The sequence below is a fragment of the Vanellus vanellus genome, assembly GCF_965231255.1.
Source record: "Vanellus vanellus genome assembly, chromosome: 1".
Taxonomy (NCBI): Eukaryota; Metazoa; Chordata; class Aves; order Charadriiformes; family Charadriidae; genus Vanellus; species Vanellus vanellus.
The window spans coordinates 134026400-134043995 of record NC_138905.1 but is presented as its reverse complement, the minus strand read 5'-3'; the positions used below and the strand labels follow the sequence as shown (position 1 = coordinate 134043995).

At 41.6% G+C, this 17596-nt stretch overlaps 1 protein-coding gene across 3 annotated transcripts in view; it reads right to left on the bottom strand.

Moving 5' to 3' along the window:
• Positions 1-2474: 2474 nt before the first annotated feature.
• The window catches only part of SMPX (small muscle protein X-linked), a 42003-nt gene continuing 26881 nt past the window's right edge, over positions 2475-17596 (bottom strand). For all 3 annotated transcript variants that reach the window (XM_082480771.1, XM_082480774.1, XM_082480772.1), the window contains exon 5: positions 2475-3562. The gene's annotated coding sequence lies outside the window, so the exon portion shown is untranslated. The remainder of the gene's footprint in view (positions 3563-17596) is intronic.

The window sequence follows — 17596 nt, the reverse complement described above, 5'->3', positions numbered from 1 at the left end:
AATAATAGCTTATACTACCAGAGAAAATGCACAACTGCCGGTTTAGTTCTATAATCCCCATTAAGCATATAGCCAAGCCTCCAGAGTTTTAAGGCAAGTAACACTATTTGTCTTAGAAATGCAGAAGCATTGTAACCTTTTAATTGAAAGTGATTAAACCAGAGTAATCAATTGAAATATATTCAAACTCACCAAAAGTTTTCCGGTAACAGTAATTGTTATTTTATCTGTACCTTTATCTTTACCTCTAAGTTCAATGTGTTTGGATTTTTTCTGATCAGAGAAATCATTAGAGCGTGTTTTTGTTCAGTGGCCGATGATTAAAAGTCTCTCCTGGAATGCGCCGAGGTCTTGGTGTCTCATTAGACTAAACCCTTCGCCATGGGCACAGCGCAATAACTATTGCTGTTTTTCTAACAGAACTTGTCTCCACCACATTGTTGAGCAATTTCTCAGAAAAAGATGTTCAGTTGGATTAAAGAAGTCTCCCTTTTGGCACTGGGACAAAAAAAAAATTACAGTGCAGAGAACTGGGTAGGGAGTTAACAAAGGAAACTCTTCCTCCAGTTTACATGCACGGAGCTTAGCGACACCGGGGCAATACTGTCCCTTTGATTTACTGTCACACCAGCACCATGTGGAGTCCAGAGCGTAGGGATGATGTTGAAATCTGGCTAATGGCTTCAAACTGGAAGAGGGTAGATTTAGATTAGATATTAGGAAGATATTTTTCACTGTGAGGGTGGTGAGGCACTGGAACAGGATGCCCAGGGAAGTTGTGGAGGCCCCATCCCTGGAAGCGTTCAAGGCCAGGCTGGATGGGGCTTTGAGCAACCTGGTCTAGTGGGAGGTGTCCCTGCCCATGGCAGGGAGGTTGAAACTCGATGATCTCCAAGGTCCCTTCCAACCCAAACCATTTTATGATTCTATAATTCCACGATTCTATTTTGCTTTATTTCATGGGGTCCTCATGAAGCAGGTTAGGGGTTGTGGGGTGGAGGGGAGTTTATTTCTCTGTGGTTCAGTTATGATAACTGTTTATTTTGTTGCAACCATTCCTCTGGCTTCACTGCCAAGGGGTGGTCATGTATCATCTCATTAGTGAGGTGTTAATATATAGCTCTCAGTGAGGTTGGCTCATACTGACAAAGGCTGGCACGTAACCACACGAAATAGGCATGATTTTAGCATGATCTGTTGTCACGTGTTTCCGTGCTCATCTTTCATTGTAGGACCTCAATCTTTCCCTAAATTTGTGCCAAAATCTAACATCTGGGGGGCAAAATTTTCCATGCCAGAAGTAATAGCCTGCAGAGCTGCTTGGGGCTTCTCTCACGGGTCTGTTTGTGGCCTACAGTCAGACCCTCTGACAAAGCTTAGATGAAAAGTACCATCACTAGCACATGATGGTTCAGACCAGCTAGTTGTTAGCAGTTTGCCGGCTCAGACACAGAGAGCCTTCATAGCCCCCTTTTTTTCTAGTACTTAGTTGCTGCTTTTATGCTTTAATAAAGATTCCTTGTAGTGCTAAGACTTAACTTGGGGTCCTCACGCCCCATAGCTGTCAGCCTTGAGATGCTTTAAAATTATATATATTGTGAAATTTCTTTTAAAATAAAAATGAAGCTGGGAAAAATTATTCTTTGCCTCTGCCTAGCCCCTCCCCACCATTAAGATATTTCGATGGCCACTGCTGGTACCCCTCTACTTTGTAGCATGGAGTTGAAATATAGCAAAAGAAGGACACTTCTGTGTCAGGAATGTTTTTTTTTCTTTCACTTACACATTGAGACGTGATGACTGGGATGTGGTCCTAGCTCTCCCCATGCCCTGGAATTTCCACTATGAAGTTTCCTAACTGTGAAAGGAGGGGAAAAAATGTGGCTTCACCTTCCTGCAGTTCTCTGAAATGTGTATTTTTAAAGTGAGTGAAGAATAATAAAAGCTGAGGCCCTGACTCATCTCGCCTTCAACGCGCTCTTGGCTCAAGGGATTGTGTTTTCTCCTCTTTTTATCACTTCCATACCGGCAGGAACAATGCAGTCCAATATCAGAGACTGATAATGCAGTGTGGGGGAAAATTGTTCATTTTCGATTGAATAGACATGTTAATCTTATCGGTATGTAAATGAAAGGTGCTCCTGATGCATTCTGCCTCTTGACACTTTCATTTCAACCTGTCTTTTAGGGATGTTCTCCTCCAAGGAATGCATTAAGGGAAATCAGCCATAAGCACATAAGGACGAAGCAGGATAGTAAGCAACGTCGGTATTGCATATCGAAAGTACAAAATACAAGAATGTCCTTTTAATTGAGCTGCAGCAAGTAGAGCTCCTTTCTCATTTCCTGTACAAAGCCATGCAAATATATGTAATAACTTAAAACCCAAAAATATCGCCAGTTAGCTTTTGTACTGTCTGATGTAGCAAACAAGAATTAAATGGATGTCATTGTTAGTAATATTCAACTTTAAATCTGTTTTCTAACCAGAATAATTATCTTTATTTTAATTGAATAAACAAGAGCCAGTGCAAGTAGAATAGTTTTCAATCAACAGTAGAAGAATATTATTACAAAACAGCTCCTCTTGTCCTTTCACAGTAAATAACACAAGAGAGACCAAGGAGACACAGTGTATTAAATTTCTCTAACAATAAAATCTCATTTCGAAAAATAGAATACGCATCAAGCAGTCTTTATTTATGCACAGTCCATATAAAACAAGTGTCAGGGATTAATCATTTTATGTAAGAGTTGGTGCCATCATACACAATTTTTGCTCAGCATCGGTATTTCAATGTCCCTTTTTTATTCGGGCTTTTGAAGATAGTGATCCTTCAACCCGTACTCAGGAGCATGTCCCATCAAGGCTGGTTGGCCTGTTTATTTGCATAAAGGTTGCAGGTTTTCTGTCAGCTAGCTCACGTCTTGTATGTTCATTGTATAAAGTAAAGGTGATGCATAAATAGCAGAACACCAGTGCATTTTAGATTCTCAAGGAAAAGAAATGTTTCGGCTCTATGGCAAAAGAAGACTTTAGCTAAACTCGTCAGGAAGACCATCCCTTTTAATATTTTCATTTCCTTTACTACACGTGATACACGATTCCTGTTCTATAACCAGGAATACGCAGCAGGAAATTAGATGTTACATCCCTCATTTATTCTGCATTTTGTCAAATAATTTTAAAACTCTTTTGTCCGTATTGATGTTTTTTTTCAAAAGGAAAGAAACAAAATTAATTGCAAATGTTGATTATTCTTTTTAAAGTATTTATTCTACTTTTGCTCAAACTTCAAATTACACTATTCCTTGTTCTCAGGTGAAAATCATTCCTGAATATATACACACTCATCACTAGTTGCTGTGTTCTGTTTTATTTCAGCAGGACTTTCCTATGTTAAGCAAAACGGATAACAAGAAAGGGTTGATATCAATGTACAAAGAAGACGCTTCCTATGGGGTATTGCAGAATTGGGAAGTTCATAGTCTTCATACAAATATATAAAATATTTCAAATTATCTCCATTCACTGGAATCCGGTCGGTTTCTCTTGTCAGACCTGTGCGACAAATACAAGACCAGAAATTAATCTTTTTATCAGCGCACTCGCAGGTATTTTGAGAGCATGCACAGAAGTGCCTGTAAGTTGTGAGGGGGAGTACATTCCCCGCACCTGCAATTTTGCTTTCACCGAGTGTACTTGTTTACACCCAAGCTCGGGGAATACAGAGTGGGTGTGAAACAAATCTTTTTGAGCCGCTGGCTTTTTCCGCCCACTCTCCAAATCTCTGTCTGATGAAACTTCACGACTCCGTTAAGAGCTCGGGCCTTTAAAGCCTTCAGTTTTGCCCTCAATACAGGGCAGCTGTACCCCCCTTGCCCCATCCCATTGCCCAGTTGCCCCCGGCTGCCTGGCAGGGTGCGGGGGGCTCTGGGGCTGCCCCTGCCCTGGGGCCAGCAGGGTCCAGCCCTACATGGGCCCTGGGATGTGTCCCCAGGGAAGCCCCGGCACTGCTTCGGCAGGCACAGGCGGCAAATCCTGACACATGGCACAGTGGCGCTGGCACACTGCAGGTAGTAGGGATACATCAAATGGATAAAAATCAAAATAGTATTTAATTTTACCAGTAAATACTATTTACTGGTATATACATATATGTGTATGTAAATATACATATATGTAAACAGTATTTATTGGTGTATACATATATGTGTGTATATATATGTATATATATTATTTCTTAAAATTTTTTTTCAGCTGCTTTGGTTGTCCTCATCTCTTGCTTTCTCTGTTCTGCCCATTAGAGTCCTTACTGGTACTGAGTCTCCTTCTTTGTCTCCTGCCCAAACTGAACAGTCCCAGGGATTTTCAGCCTCTCTTCTTTTGGTAGCGTATCTGTTCCTGTAACTATGCTGCTCACAACTCCGCTCCTCCCCTATTTCTGCTTTAATTTTCATGACCGACCAGCACTGAAGACAGCATTCTAGGCATGGTAGCATAGTATATTTCTGTGCTGTTTGTATAAATCCCACTGGAGTTAATTTATTTACTTATGTAAAGAGAGGTGGGGGGGGACGTTTAGCTGCTGTCTGGTGAATGATGAGTAATTTCCATTGACCTGTCTACAGTGACTCTTTCCTGCATAGTTACAGCTAATTTGAGCCCCAGCATAGGGTCTATTCCTGTTCTCTTTGAAGTTAAGAGATATCTATGGTTGCTGTCGATATCGATGGTTCCAGACAGCTCAATACTGAGGAAAACAGGTTTGCAATTAACTTTCGAAAGTTCGAGACACTAACTTTCTTGGCATATATATTTAATCAGTATTTGGGGTGGAGGAGTATCTCTATTTTTGGTAAATGAACTCAATGCTTAGAAAGCAGAGGAAAAGCCACAGGACAGAGAAAAAAAAATGACAACCTTCTGTATTTCACAATGTGTTACATAAAGTGAGTTTTTGCTGTGCTTCTGAACGTGTGTAGGCTGGACACATTTGAACAAATATTGGAGGGATATTCAAAAGGCTGGAATTGCTTAGCTTTGAGAAGAAACACTTCCCTGGAGAAAAGAGGTGCTATTAAGAGAAACCCCGCACGGCTTACATTAACTGCTTAAAAGTGTTGGTGACTTTTGAATAAAGAAGTCAAAAGTTAATTTACTTGACTTGAAAAAAAGTGAGGGGGTGTCATTGTCCACGGGAAAGAGGTCATAAAACCACACGTAGCACTACTAACGCACTCTGTGGACATTAGCAACCAAACAACATAATCATCTCGTAGCCTGACTGAGTAAGGCAATGTACTGGGTTGTTTTCAGTTAAAATTTCCTTCCAATCAGGTAATTTTAGGTACTTATCTTTCTGATCTCAAAACCAAAATCCAACTTTAAGGCTGTATTTGATGGCTCCCCAGGATACGCAGGCACGTGTAATCCTGTCCTATGTAATTACTGCCTGCCTACACACGCTGTCCTTGTGTTTCAGTCGAGTATTATCCTTTCTCTCTCAAACTGTTCTGTGCCTGTTCCTGAATATCACAAGGTGACTGTTTTCTAGCAGTGGGTGGATAAAACACTGCCGGCTGTGATTAAACCCGAGCGCTCAAGCCCAGGATCGGAAGAGAGGGTGTGCAGAGCGCCGCAGGCACATCCAAGCATGAATGTGGTCCTCTGTGTCACAAGTGCTTTCTGATCCTTCTGCTGAAAAAGGCCAACGTCAGGTTCTGCCTCCAAATGCATCGTGGGCAGGTTTGTGGCGTGAAGGACGGCTGTAACTTAGCATTTTGGTTTTTAAGATTACGTGGGATTTTTTTATACCTCTCTAGCAGATTCAGCGTCTTAGATGATAAGGCTGTGTTTCCTGCAGGTGTCATCCTGGAGGAGACATCTGCCCTGCAGGGACCTTCATGCTCATCTTCTCCCACATTACTCTCCAAGTAGCTTAGCCTTTCCTTATCTCCTGAGCTCCTAATGCCAGCTGTCCTGTGCTGCGCACACCAAGCCCCCAGGGATCTTGATAATAAGGGTACAAAGAAGACGGAGCCAGATTTTCATCAGTGGTGCCCTGTGGCAGGACAGAAGGCAATAAGCACAAATTGAAACACAGGGAATTTCGTGTAAGCAGGAAACAAAGCTTCTTTTACTGTCAGAGCTGTCAAACATCGGAGCATGTTGCCCAGAGAGGTTGTGGAGTCTCCATCCTTGGAGATATTCAAAACCTGACCGGGCACAGCCCTGAGCAGTGACCTTGTCCTGAGCAGGGGGTTGGACTGGACCATCTCCGGAGGTGCTCTCAAGCCTCAGACAGTCTGTGGGTCTGGGAAGAGCCTTTGTCGGTCTCAAGGGAAGCTGTCGTCCACTCACAAGGGCCGGGGTGGATTCATGGGCCAGCTGCAAGGTCCCTGCTTGCCCCTGCTTACCTGTGGAACTGTCAGTGAGTTTACAAACTAAACCAACAGGGTGTTATATACCGTATTACTGTTTTGTTAATAAACCAAGTAATCTGGCTGCCGGGATTATTTTTAGCCACATGCTCCATTTCTTCAAATACTCCCTTGTCCTCCCTTCATTTAGTCATAGTCCCAGACCTTTGACACCCAGCTCCTGCTGAAATCAATGTTAATATCACTTAATATCTTTACGACCTTAGGGCTGGAAGGTCCCAGCTGGCGTCATATCCCAACCAGCCGAGCAAGCACCTCTCTTCCCCCTCCCACAGCACAGGACTCTCACTAGGCAGTGGACCCTCCAAAAGATTTGGTCTCTCCGGTTTTCCCAGTTACAATGGGACCATAGCAACTCTAGTCAAAGAAAATCCAGTCTTCTAAGGGGCCATGCACCAACAAGACTAGTCAATTAACAGGAGGAGCAAGAAAAATACTACAGCCCCCCAAGAACCCTGCCACTTGCCATCCAAATGCAGGAGCAACCAAATTGTCGAGATGATAGGCCTTGCCTCCATGCTCAGGTGCTGAGGAAAATTAAGCCCACTGTTCTCAAATCTTGTCTAAAGCACACTGCTTGCAAGCAGTGCTATTTTAACACCTGCTAATAATATTATCTTCCTCTCAGGTGTACGCTCTGCTCTCTGGTTGCTTATAATTGCTACCTGAACTCCCTTTGCAGTCAGTGGACCCTCTATTATCTCCCTGTGATGCTCTCATCCACTCAGACCTCCCTCCGGCCAGCTCCGATTCTCTCTCTCTCTCCCCACTCCCAAAGGCACGTTATTTTTAGAGCTCTAACTCCTCCAGAGATCAATAGGAGTCTGTAAACTCAAAAATAGGTTGCTTATGGTACATTAATAATCCTCACAGTTATGTTCCCTGGTTATTCTTTCAGCTGCTGCAGCTTATCTACTAGCGCCTCTCTTGCCAATCCAATATCAACCTTATTCTACTGAACAACACTCTGCCATTTTAAAGAAAACAGAAAAGGATGTACTTGACAGCAAATGCTTAAATGTTGTCCTGATTAAGGATGGACATAAGCACACGCTTAGGAGCTTGTTTGAATCATGAAATCACGTATTTTTTCAGCCCTCAAGACTTTCTTCCTTCTGTGTCTGAGAACCTGCAGGGCTGTGGTTGCAGTTGATGAGATGCCAGTGTTAGCTTCTGGGACAAAAAAGACTGGGTCCCCGAGTTTTCTAACCATGGGAAAAAGCAATGGCTATTCTTATGTTAAAAATAATTTAATTTTTGTGCTATTCAGTGTAGATGCAACTTCAAAATTGTTTCTAAATAAATTAATGCACTGTAAAATCTCACAATCTTTTTCCTTCAAAATTACAGTTTTTAATGTTGCATCTCCCTTTTATTCCCTGAAAATATGCCCAAACTGGTTAACAGCAAACAGATGAAAGATTTACTCTAAAAAAAGCACCAGTAATTCCAACTGTCAGTATTTTCTGTTCTTATACAACATGTTAGCTGAAAGAAGATGAAACATAAAATGAATCCAGATTTTGACTGTATCTCCATATTTGCAATAAAATGACCACATTCAGTGCTAATATTATATAATTAAGTACCGTGCATGATATCACCTGAGGGCTAAATAAAATTTGTCTTTATTTGAACAGTTTCCAGCCTTATATATTTAACCCTAAAATTCTGTTAAGGCAGCCTGTTTTATAAGAAGTAACTTTACAAAGGAGCAAACAGACATATCCCATTAGCATTTCATAGAAAATCAGTGATTATAGCAAGTGCACCGAGGTTCAGCGAATGCCTCCCACTCAACAAGCTTCCAAAGTGAACGACCACATGATGTTTACTCCTCATCAGAACCCATTTATAGATCTCTTACTCACCACTATCACAGTCATACATGCAACATTTAAGAAAAGGCAGCAAGAAGTCCACTCTTTGGGAGCAGACAGGGGGGTTACAGTTGGAGAACTGGGACTTTTTTTTTTACAACACTGTCTAACCAAGCTGTGAAGCAGGATTTAAATCATGCAAACTCTACAGATTATAATCAACTGAAAGCATTCATTACATACCGTGGGCATTGCATATGGACAACAGGTTTGGCTGCTTGGACAAAATTTTGCACTGATTGGAAAAAAATTGATAAAAAGGCTGACAAAATGCCTCTTCAAAAGTGCAAATCGCAAATTAAGGTAATGACTTCTTATGGAGTTAGAAGACCCAGAGAAGGGTTTTGTTCCCACAACTTTTAAATGACATCTGGGCATTCCTAGCAAATAGCACCCTGGGAATGAAAAGGGTATCAGTTTCGGTAAGGTAAGAAGGGGACAGAGTTCATGAACTTTTGTTAGTCTGGAGCAGAATTAGCCTAGAATTACAAACACATTGATCTTCAGATGGAAAAACCTGTGGAAAAGGTAAATCCAGGGACATGTCTACTTTGATTGCTCTAGTGAATTGGGAATGTGAAATAAAGCTGGACTGTCTCCTTTGACTCCCTCATTCTCCTACTCATGTAGTAAAAGCCTTGTGCTTCCTGAGGTGGTGACCTGAAGTGCCGAGGGATCTGCTTTAATTTGTCTGCCCTCACTTCCCTTCAGTGAGCACCACTTGCTACGATCCTCTTCTCCAGTTGCATAGGAGAAGTGCAACTGCTTTAACATTTATAGCATATCTGGAATCACCGCCCACACAGATGGCAGAAGAAGCAGTAGGAAGTGAAATGTGCTCCAGGTTAACATATTAATACCATGATGGGACATCAGAGAGAGGGTTTAGGTTGCAAAGCGGACTTCATCCTTTGACTCCCTCCCAGTGTTAGCTGGTTTACTAAATGAAAAAGTCTACTTTAAATTAAACTATTCTTTCTTGCATGCTTTTTGCAAATTATTTCAGCACATTTGTTGCATTTCTGTCAGGATAATAACAGCAACTCTCATATATATGGGCATCTCTCATATATCTTCTAAAATATATTTGCTCTCATTTGTCCTGGGCAGCCTGCTTGAGGTGGCCCCACTTGAGCAGAGGGGTTGGACCAGATTACCTACAGAGGTCCCTTTCAACTTCAACCATTCTCTGATCCTATGAAATACTGGAAATATGAAATAATTGAAATAATTGAAAGCCATATGTTCATTTTCTCATACATATGTTGTTCCTCAAATTAATTTACCTGTGTCCTCAGACAGTCTGACATGAGGAACTAAGGACAGTTTTGACCTTTTCCACTGTTCGTAGTTTGGTGGTGTGTGCACAAGGGAGCTGCAAGAGAGAACTGTATAACAGCATGTCTAGTCAACCACAACAGACCTTTTTATTTAAGACAAAAAAAGAGTCAAGTGAAAACATTCCTCCTGTTATTGTGTTGTCAAAATTTCTTGTTACCTACACTGACACAAAGCTTTGTCAGCAAAAGAACTTGTAAAGGAGACAATTTAGCCCAGTGACTCTGAATGGAGAGCTGGAGCCCCTAACTATCAAATGGAGGTCTTTCAGATCAATGTTATAGAGTCATAGAATCATAGAATAGTTTGCGTTGGAAGGGACCTTTAAAGTTCACCTCGTCTAACCTCCCTGCAATAAGCAGGGATATCTCCAAGTAGATCAGGTTGCTCAGAGCCCCGTCCAACCTAACCTGAAATGTTTCCAGGGATGGGGCATCCACCACCTCTGTGGGCAACCTGTGCCAGTATTTCACCACCATTAGGATAAAGAATGTCTTCCTTATGCCTTGTCTAAATCTACCCTCTTTTAGTTTAAACCCATTATCCCTTCTTCTATCGTTATCCAAAAGGAAAAATTCCATTATCAATTTTTCAGGCAAGAGACTTGTTCCTCCCTTATCCAGCTGCAGGCATATTCTCATCTTGAGAAGACAACAGTGCAGCTGGCTCACTTAAATTACAACATCCTGAAGTTTTTCTCAAGTTAGATGTTTTTTCTTCCCTCAAACCTCCTTCCATGCCACTGACCAGAGAGCCAAGCAGAGATGGCAGCTCTCAGAGGGCCCAAGCCATGTTCAGCAGGGCAGGGTCCAGCATTTGGGAACCTGTGGGAGTACTTCTTCTGTCTAGGGACTTCAGGGCTCTGACTTCTAAGAAGAATCTCCGAAACCCCTAGAAATTCTGGGCTGAGCCCAGGTTCTGGTATCTCCAAGCTTCCAGCTGTGGATTTGCAGTAAGAGGTCAGGCAGCTTCACAAAGGTGGAGCTAGAGACCTTAGAGCTACGGGGCTCCATGTGCAGTGAGGAGCTTTGGGGCAGCCAGCACACACCTGGCAAGTCGAGTTTGCCATCACCTCCCAGGACACTCTCAGGAGAGTTCCCAAGAGTAAAGGCTGCCGAAATACTTGGGAAAAAGCATACCGAAATATTTCTATTTTTTAAAAAAGATTTCTTCTTAGAATTTCTTTCTCTTGAGAAGCAAAACCTCTCATTTTCTTTCTGAAGCAGAATCAATCTTTTTCAAAAATTTCTTGAAGAACGAGAATTCTAAATATTGTTCTCTGAAAAGACCTAATGTCCATAAAGCTATGATATTTGACATGAGTTACACTGCCTTCCTTTTCTTCTTGGTAAGTGGAACTCAGATGTAGATGACACATGCTATCGTATGTACTTCCTAACAGTCCAAGATGTTGCAACTAGTACCAGTTTCAAAAGTGGAAAAAAAACAAATTTCAGCATTTCCAGTGAAAAAGAAAGAACTTCTTCCCATAACAAATGGGAACTTCCTGACTAGTACTAATTCAAAAGGTTTAGGATGTGTGACATGTTGCAGATGTTACACTCTCGGAAGCATGGAAATGTATTCTGAACTTTTCTATCTATCTCCTCAGTCTTATCAGCCATTTTTTCTTTTGTTTGGGTATCTCTTGGCTAAGATCAGCAAGCTGCCTAAAACTATATGCGATGGGCTACTGGTTATGAGCATATTTTTAGCTTATGGACTCACTACAGAAGCTGGCATAAATACGCTGTTTAAAGGGGTAAAAATCAACACTTTCAAAAATGAGAAAGCATATCTTGAGGTTTATCATATCTGAGCAGTTCATAAAGAAACTGAATTTTTAAGTGATTAGGGATAACACTTTAAAATGGTGTTACAATAAAAATCATACAAGTGCTGATATACTTCATTACTGGTATTTCTACTCCTACTGTGACTTTCTGGAGCTACTCTTAAAATTTTGTCTCCATAACTTGTATGTCTTAAAGCACAGTGGATGTAACATACATTTACTTCACATTAAATACAGGTTTATGATTCATTCTTCTGGTTTTCATTAACGTTTTCCCTCCAACTTCTCATAACCTAAAGTGTCATCCCTCTAAAAAAGCTTCGCAGACCCATCTTCAGTTGCTTTGGGAGAGTATGAGGTCATTTGTGATTTCTAACGGGAAGCAAAAATCAAGCATTATATACCAAACACTGTGATTAAAGTCGTTGATGAGAAGCTGCAGTGGGTCTTTCTACCCCTGTTAATGAGAACTATGCTGCAGTACTTACTACCTTTTAAATTACTGCCTTCAGAAGAGAAAAAAATATATTTTTCTTCTGTGGCACTTTACTAAGCCCTGCTAAGCTCATGCAGGTGTGTGCCTACAATTATTATTCTTTGCAATTATTAAATAATATAGGGGGGAAACTGTTCTCTGAGTTCACGTTAAGCTATTCTCACTCACCTATACCACCTCTGCTTTAAAAAGCATTTGATTCCCAGTGTAGGCTTCGCTCAAGGCCTTGGTAGCCTTTTAAAGGTATCATCCTGATCGTATTAGCAAGTGCACCCAAATAGTCTTCTCGATGAAGCCGGGTGACTTAAAGAGCTTAAGTTGGAAAAAATTTATGGCACTGAGATTAGAAAAAGATTTCCAGGACTGTTTAGTTTTGTTTCGTTTTCATTCCCCATAGCAGCAACTCACATTCTCGAGACAAAGGCTAACAGAGGTGGTGAAACTTCAGGAATTATTGTTGAAGGAAATCTATCGGCAAGGAAGCCAAGGCCTAAAAGCTGATCCTGCAAAGTGCATATTACCTCCTTCAAGGTGCTACAAATCCTATTGATTTCTCCAGTGATAACCAAAACCACTTAGCAGCTTGCAGGCACAGGGCGAAAAATAAGCAGTAGAAATGCACCGGGGTGGTGGTGCGCCGTGAAAATGAAAAGAGGTTGCCAGGTCCCCTTCTGAAAAGAAACCCTCAGCCTGGTAATTCTGATGTCTACAGGACAAAGCTATACGCAGAAGGGGCCAGGCCAAACATTGTTTGAAATAAAATAATGATTCAGAAGATATTCAGCACAGAAAAAAAGCAGCAATAAAAATCAACTACTAAAAGAAAAAGTCCAAAAAACTGTGACATTTGAAACAACGGGACATCTTTGTTGTACTGGGAGTGATGAGGGCTCTGTAAGGAGGCACTCATTGATGCAATATGAAATGCACCTGCTGAGAGTTAATTGCATGACCGGGGTTCCTCAGCCAGGATGTGTCTCTGAAAACGAAGTTTCCAGCTAGGAGAAAATGTATATGGTGGTGAGCGCTCTTGCTGCTGAGACTCCCTACAGTCAGCGCTTGGTAGCCCACCACAGAGGTAACTGGGGGAGAAATGCCTCACAGGTGTCTGTGGCTAAAGTACAAGAGGCAAGAACACAATGACTGGCATTGTGCTGTGTAACCTGGATTAAACATGGTCAAATTATTATAGAGCGAAAAAAACAGAATTCCTGGGTTCCTTCAAAAGTGACTTATGACTGTGGGCACCACAGCCTTTGGGTTGTGTCATGAGCTAACCCACCGCAAACACTACAGCACCAAAAAGTCAAACCCTCTCATGTCCCACATAGGGCAGCACAAACAGGGGGACCAAACACATTTTGCCCTTCTCTAAACCTTGCTGCCTGTGCTCCTGGCAGTCCCATTCACTCTGGTGGAAGCTTCACCCCACCAGCCTCACATGTGCCTTGGCCAGGCGCTCGGCTCAGAGCGACCTACAGGCAGCTTCATGGGCCAACCACCACCAGGAACTGTGCCCAGCAGCAAAGGACGACGTTTGGTGTGACATTGTGCAGCCTTGTAAATCACAGTCAGTAGCTTGGACTATAAAATTTTGTAACAATCTTAATGGCCTGTGTCTGCAGCAGACCCATAGCATCAAGGCTTTGAAGGCACTGAACAACAGGTGATGGAAGTACTCAGACATGTTATCAGGGCAGACAGGAAGCTGGAAATCTAACCAAAGAAAGCTTCTTGCAAAAAGGGCCTGATTTACTTTAAAAATTTTGATTCTTTCTCAGGAAAGTGAAAATTCTCAGACGTGCTGTGATTTTCTGTGAAAATTCAGGCCACCTGGTTTCGTTTTTCTAGAAAAATAGTTGATTTGGGGAGACTGAAATTTAGATAAAAGTGACTTTATTTTTACTGACATTTTTATGGTAAGGGCAAAGACTCTTCCAGTTGAATCCTTTCAGTAGTCTTGTTGTAGTCCCTCAAGCCATGCAATAAAAGGCATTGTAGGAGTGGGCTATCACCCTCAAGATAGTGCTGTTTCACGCCATATGAACTCTCAAATGCTTAACAGTGCTACATAATTAAATGATGAACAATGCTTTTCAAGTAAGTTGTTTTACTACACGAAAGAGATTCTGGAGGAAGGCATTTGCCTCCGACTTCTTTTACGCTGGCACTTCATTTGGTGCTAGCCCTCCAATCAAATATTAAAGCTTTACTCTAAATGATGTACAAAACTTTCTCACGAATCTGAATGCAACATATCACACAGCAAAATGCTGCTGCTGGAAAGGTTCTCTGATTTCACACCTGAATGCTCATGTCTTTTGTTATTGTCATGCTGGCTGCCACTTAACGCTCCCGATTTTCTCCAGAGACTCATGCCCAGTGGTGAGCAACACTGCTCAGTATCTGCGTGGCTTTCACATACTGAGAAGGGTTAAAAAAATTATTTGTATTTTCTAAATAAAAAAGTGTAAGCAAGAGATTCTGAATTTTTCTTTTGTGGGAGACGGTATAGTTGCAAGGGCAAAGGCTGAGGAAAGTGAAATATTTGGCATGCTGCTGGTTCCTATGGAATCCACAAGTACGTGCCCTCACTAATGGCATTTCTAAAGTGTCATTGGTCTTTGTTGCCTACTGACATGTGTGGAGTTGATGGCTTTTTTCTTTTCAAAAAAAAAAGTCGAGGAACTGAATGATAAAAAGCACATATTAAAACAATATTAAGTTGATAAATGACTCACATAAGTGTCAGTTAATCAGTTAAAACTGAACACATAGCCTAATAGTAGTTATTCATATCCAAAAGTTAAGGCATAGGTACCATATTTTCTTTCCCCTACAGTTAAAAGTGAGGTAGGTTACTTCATTACTGTGTTAGCTTTGTAACCTGTCCTGGTTTGAGGTAAAACAGAAGCAATTTTCTGTTCAGTAATTTTACTTTTTAGCTAAGCCTCTTCTAACCAACTGAACTCTCTGAAATGAATGGCGTATTTTTAAGACTGTAGTCCACTCCCAGAGTGATAAGAGCTGATTATTTATAATTTCTGCCAAGGAATGGTATGCAGAGAGGCTCTTGCTTATACTTATAGCCGTAACACCCAAGGCCAGGTAACTTGGTTATATGCCCTACTGGATGGCTGGGAGCGGAAAAACGTAGAGGGGTTGCACCTGCAGGGAGGAGCGGACAGGACAGGTGACCCAAAACTGACCAACAGGGTATTCCATCCCATCTGCCTCGTGCTCAGTATAAAAGCTGAGGGATCAAAGGGTCAGGCCTTTTTCTTTAATGGCCAGCATCGGAGGAGGACTCTGTCTGTTGTCTGCCTTTGATCCTGATCCTGAATCCAGATCCAGAATCCAGTTCCCATGTGCCACTAAGCCCAGTCTGGGACTTTCCCAGTGACATGATTGCCATCCTGGGAGTTTGATCTGGTTTTGTGTATATTGTATATATTTCCTTTTTTGTTACTATTATTTTACTAATTTATTAATATTTTCATTAAAGCAGTTTAGTTTTTTTTCCTAAAGTCATAAGTCTCTTTCTCTCTCTCCCTCTTCTCCTTGGAGAGAGAGGTAGGGGAGAGCATCTGTCATTCATTTCAGTGCCCAGTCTGGCCCAAACCATGACATAACCAGACATCCTTTTGCAGATATGAGATGGTCAGGGGAAAATTGTTATAAATGGCAGTTTTCAGGTAGCACAATACAAGGCAGGCTGTACAGTATGTTAATTCATCTGCACCAACGAACACATAAACACTGCCCCTTAGCTTCCATACTGGCCGTTTTTTCAGTTCCTACCAAACTTTAACATTGTCCGAACTTTTTTACTTCATTATTCTTCAGAATTCACATCTCCTCCAGGATGCTAGCTCTGCTATTCATTTTTCACGGCAAATACTCTCCATGTCTAATGCAACTTTAATGTTTGAGGGGAAAGGTCTAAGCATTAGGTGTTAACTTGTTAGACTTTCAAAAGCCGTGTGTTGCAACCTTGGCAAGGCAGACTTTGTCTTTCATTTGTCCCTGAAGAAAATGTGCGTTTCGTGCTGGTTTTAGAAAGGACTATGTCAAAAAAGTGTCTGATCATGTGTGTCCTGGAGGTAATTGAATTTTGGTGCCATTTGTACAGACGTAATGTGGGATTAAAGCGAGCTATATATATTTATATCATGACTGTTTATGAATTTCAAATTCCAGGGCAATGAACCTAGAAGCAAACAGCATCTTGGTGTACTGCAAACACAACCTTCTTCCTCCAGTGAAGCAAAAGGGGAAAATGACAAGAGAATTATTAGGTTGGATAATTACAGGAGAAAAAGCCAAGTTTGCTTGATTTTTTGTTTGAGAGCTGGCATGGGCTGAGGCTGCCAAAGTTTATTTAAAATGCAATGAGCTTTTGTACCTTGGAGTATGCCAAGAGTCAAACTGGTCCAACATTTTCTGATGGAACATTTCTCCACTGGGAAAGGTTTGTGCTTTGGAAGTGTAACTTTTTATGGAAACATCTTGCTTTCAGCAATTCTCCTGATGCAACATGGAACATTGAGCGTGACTGATCTGGGCAGTTTCTTATCAGCCGCCGTGCTGGCTCCCCGGCAGCCTCCCAACGGGCTGGTGCAGCTCTTTGATGGGGACTTCCAAGGGCCAACAACTTCAGGTCTGCCAGACTTGGAAACCCTAACTCCCGCTCAACACTCCTGCCATCCAGAAGTTGCTGGAGACAGCCAGTTTCTCTAATCAGGGGAGAAGTATTCTGGGTTTTTTAAACATCTAAATAGTATGGTTTAACTCCAGCTATTCCTGCACCTTTGTGGTCCAGCTGAGGACTGGGCCCTGCTCTGCAGTATAACATAAATCGTCATGTCCAAACTGGTTCCACAGCCTTCGCACATCTCAGTCTCCTGCTGCACTGATCTCCACCTTCATTCAGGTGTGTGATGCCAGACACTTGTACGCCCCATCTCCCACAGATGAAGACTGGACCATAAGACTTAAAAAAAAAAAAATCCAAATAAATTTTCTATTAAGTTCATTTCTTTCCTGGCGATTTGACCACAAGGGTTCACTTCTCTCCATTTTTCTCTGCCACAGCAAGGGTTTTGTAAACATCCCACAATGAACGGGTTAGAAGCCAACCCCCACGCAGATGTTAAGCAATAGTCACACATGTAATAATAATAAAAAAACCCTTGTCCGGTCCAAAGTGATTTCTAGTATACAATAAGACACAATTCACGACATAACAACTTTGAGACAAAGGGAGGCACAAGCAAATGGCAACTCTATTATATTGGGTATAATAATTAGCCAACTTACAATAGGAGCCGCTTGGCTGCTGACACACAGCGATGACTATTATTTTTATGCAATAGGCTTCCTGAGCCATCTCAGGACAGTATTTTGAAAGCATTTAGCTGGTTAAACATGCAAAACCCCTGGGAGTTAGGCACTTAGTGTTTTTTTGGGGGGGGAAGCTGATGTACCTATCTGCATCTTTACAGAGCTTGAAGTATTTTAGAAGTCTGCCCTCTAGTTTCCCTTAAGAGTTACTGTCACGATGCAGTATTTAGATATATGTTTTGCCTGTGATTTATCTCAATGTAAGAATTATTTCTCCTTCTTTTCCATGAAAAAAAAAAA